Below are 4187 nucleotides of genomic sequence, written 5' to 3'. Positions count from 1 at the left end.
CGTTGTGAAGAATTAAATTTTGAAATAAAGATTTTAATTTCTCTAGGACTACATTTGACAAATACAGGACTTGCTTTCAGCAATTATTGGAGCTTCGTTGGAGCAGATTTGAGTTTTTGAATGCACTTTTTGTATCTATCTGACATGGGGAACGAAGACACACAAAACACAATGGAGAAGGCCGTTATGGGGATGATGCGACAATTGAGAGATTACAACTGTTATAAAAGAACGTGCACAGTCGTGCTCCTTCGTCTACTATGGAGAAAACTAACAGGTTACTGCACTGGTATATTTACAATGGAGCAAAGACCTGAGGATTCGGACATAGACAGGATTAGTCCAAGGTTCGTGAAGGTTTGTAGCTCAGGTTGAGGTATAGGTTTGCTCGCTGAGCTGCAGGTTTGATATCCAGACGTTTCATTTCCTGGATCGGTAACATCATCAGTGGCGACCTCCAAGTGAAGCGAAGCTGTTGGCTCCTGCTTTCTATTTATATTTTTGTCCTGGAAGGGGTTTCTGGGGTTTGTGGTGATGTCATTTCCTGTTCGTTTTCTGAGGGGTTGATAGGTGGCATCTCGATCTATGTGTTTGTTTATGGCGTTGTGGTTCGATTGCCAGGCCTCTAGGAATTGTCCGTCATATCTTTGCTTAGCCTGTCCCAGGATAGATGTATTGTCCCAGTCGAAATGGTCGTTTTTATCCTTCGTGCATAGGGCTACGAGGGAGAGAAGGTCGTGTCTTTTTGTGGCCTGCTTGTGTTCGTGTATCCTGGTGGCTAACTTTCTTCCTGTTTGTCCTACTTAGTGTTTGTGGCAGTTCTTGCATGGAATTTTGTAGACGACGTTGGTTTTGTCCATGGGTTGTACTGGGTCTTTTAAGTTTGTTAGTTTTTGTTTGAGAGTGTTGGGAGGTTTGTATGCTACTACGATTCTGAGGGGACTTAGTAGTCTGGCTGTCATTTCTGAACCTTCTTTGATGTATGGTAAGGTGGTTAAGGTTTCCGGCTGTGTTTGGTCTGCTTGTCGTGGTTTGTTCTTGAGGAATCTGCGGACTGTATTTTTTGAGTATCCGTTCTGCTTGAATACGTTGCACAGGTGGTTCTCCTCCGCTTTCCGACGTTCGTCTGTGTTGCAGTGTGAGGTGGCGAACTTCGGATAACAGAGGAGAACCACCTATATAATGTATTCAAGCAGAACGGATAATCAAAAAATACAGTCCGCAGATTCCTCAAGGACAAACTACGACAAGCAGACCAAACACAGCCGGAAACCTTAACCACCTTAATATACATCAAAGAAGTTTCAGAAATGACAACCAGATTACTAAGAACCCTCAGAATCCTAGGAGCACACAAACCTACCAACACTCTCAAACAAAAACTAACAAACTTAAAAGATCCCGTACAACCCATGGACAAAACCAACGTCGTCTACAAAATTCCATGCAAGGACTGCCACAAACACTACGTAGGACAAACAGGAAGACAGTTAGCCACCAGGAAACACGAATACAAGCTAGCCACAAACAAGACCCGACATTCTCTCCCTCGTAGCCCTACACACGGAGGAAAAAAACGACCATTTCAACTGGGAAAACCCATCTATCCTGGGACAGGCTAAGCAAAGATATGACGGAGAATTCTTAGAGGCCTGGCACTCCAACCACAACGCCATAGACAATCACATAAATCTAGATACCATCTATCAACCCCTCAGAAAATGAACAGGAAATGACATCACCACAAACCTCAGGAACCCCATCCAGGACAAACATATAAATAAAAAGCAGGAGCCAACAGCTTCGCTTCACTTGGAGGTCGCCACTGATGATGTTACCTATCCAGGTAATGAAACGTCTGGATATCAAACCTACAGCTCAGCGAGCAAACCAACACCCTAAAGGAATATTCCACATGAAAACGATTACAGATCAATAATTTTAAATGAACAAACGTAAGTGACACAGACCAGTCCAATTATGATTTGAAGAGATGTGTTTAGCCAGTGAACAAGTTGAAATGTGCTTGTCTTCCCGACAAGAAGTACTTTGAGGAAGTAGTTGGGATCTATTTGAAAGGAAATCAGATGAAGTGCAGATGAGACGGATAAAATGGTTGCTGATAGCACGAGGGGAAGGTATAAGAAAGATGGCAGTGTTTAAACATGGACATGAGCCTGACGAGAGAATGAGTGTTTTTTTTTTTGCTCTTGGTTCTATTTTAAGGAAGTGCTGCGAATTTGGTTTAGTTCACTCGTACATTTAATAATCGATTTCTGCTTTCTCTTAGCTTTTGTTCCAGATTTGAACAAAGCAGATTCTGTAAGCCAGCGGCAGATCTCGCTCACACAGACAGAGGGATAAGAAATCTCTTTAAACTGCACCTACGAGTAATGATTATTACTTGTTCTGGTACCCGGGCAGACGGCTGAAGTTCACAATCCAGAGGCACACGAGCGGTGTTGCTGAAAAGGTGACGGTTTTCGCTCGGAACTGCTTTTCTGATACAGTCCAGCAGACAGAGAAGTACCGATTCACCATCTCAAAGCTGGTGCTGTCTGACACCGCGGTTTATTACTGTGCAACGAGCCTCACACTGTTGGAAACGAGTGAGTCTTATGCAATGTCTACTGCATTCTCTGGCGAACAGCTGTTAACTGTTGAGGGCTGTTTATCACAGCGGTTACATCGTGACACTTAGTTACATTCTTCTGAGGTAATGCTTGGCGACAATCTGTTGAAAAACACACCAATATCGCTCATACGGAATAATAATTTTGATTATTGAACTGAATATGAGACGGTCCGAATTGGCTCCTGTGTATTTGGGGAGCTGTGGATTTCACTGCTCATTTTCACTGAGAATACAATCTCTGAGACTGGCTTGTCACTAGCTGTATTCATTCAATCTCCAATGGAGAAAGACTGGAACGTAATCTATCACATTTATGAAATACCATGATGTAATATGGACAGCAGCCGGCCAGGTGAGGAGACTCTGAGTTATCGGGCGAACCTGATCGAGCATATCTCAACATTGAAGTACACATTTTAAAGATTTAAAACTCACAATAATATGCATTAGAAAGTGAAGATTTTCGGGATACGATGTGAAGGTAAGTAGCGAAAGTATCAGCAGAAAAGGTTTACAAGTATATCCCGAGTACTAATGAATGTGAGGTACAAGGAGAGGCTGGATAGGCTGATACACTTTTCCCCTGGAAGGTAGATGGCGGAAAGGCGAACATTTAGAGGTTTGTAAAATCATGAGGGACGTGTATAAGCTGAAAAGCAAACTTCTTTTCCCCTGGGTAGACGAGTTCAACCTGCAGTACATACTTTTAAGCTGAGGGAGGAACGATTTGAGGGGACCTGAGGGGCAGCGTTTTCATACAAAGCGTGATGTGCACATGGAAATAATAGTCAAAAAAGTGGTAGATGCAGGTGCACTCACAAAATCTCAAAGACATTTAGGCAGCCACATGAATAGGAAAGATTTCGAAGGGTATGGAACAATCTCTGATGAACGTGAAGACATCAGTTTCAGATGGTTATGGACGACTTGGACCGAATGAGTTGTATCTTAGCCGCATAATTTCATGACTGATCAATAAGAACAGGCATTCTCTGTTCTTGCAATACTTGGTTAGAAAATCGAATCAATCAAAGCATCTAATTGAAAAAATATGAAAGTATTCATGTTATCGAATATCAGTAGAGGTTTTAGAAATTTGAACTCATTGGTTCAGGCGTCTTATGAGAAAAATGTATTTTTTTTAATCCATCCCACGGTGCAATCCTGCTGCTTTGAAATATTCATTGCTGATTGAAAAACAAAATCAGGTCAGATATTTTGGGAAACTTTCTTGTCGCAAAGGTTTTAATCGATATAACCAGAAAGGAGACATTCCCGAATCACCTCCATGGATTGTCAGAATGTATTCGATATAAGAGGCAGAGGAAACCTGCCCCAATGGTGGACTGTTTACTCTTAGATTATGAAATATTTGGATATGTTTTAATTTTGTGGTTTTGTTAGAATAATATTTTGGAAGTAAATGTTTCTCTGCAACCTTATGCCGGACGCCCCTTTCCTTCTCTCTGCTCACCCACCATTCAGTGCGGCTTCGTTGCATTGTGGCAGAGTTTTTGTACGAGGCTCCCTCTGGGTCCTGTCACTGTGTCTT

This window comes from Chiloscyllium punctatum, chromosome 36, assembly GCF_047496795.1.
Source record: "Chiloscyllium punctatum isolate Juve2018m chromosome 36, sChiPun1.3, whole genome shotgun sequence".
NCBI lineage: Eukaryota > Metazoa > Chordata > Chondrichthyes > Orectolobiformes > Hemiscylliidae > Chiloscyllium > Chiloscyllium punctatum.
Note: the sequence above shows the minus strand (reverse complement) of the source record.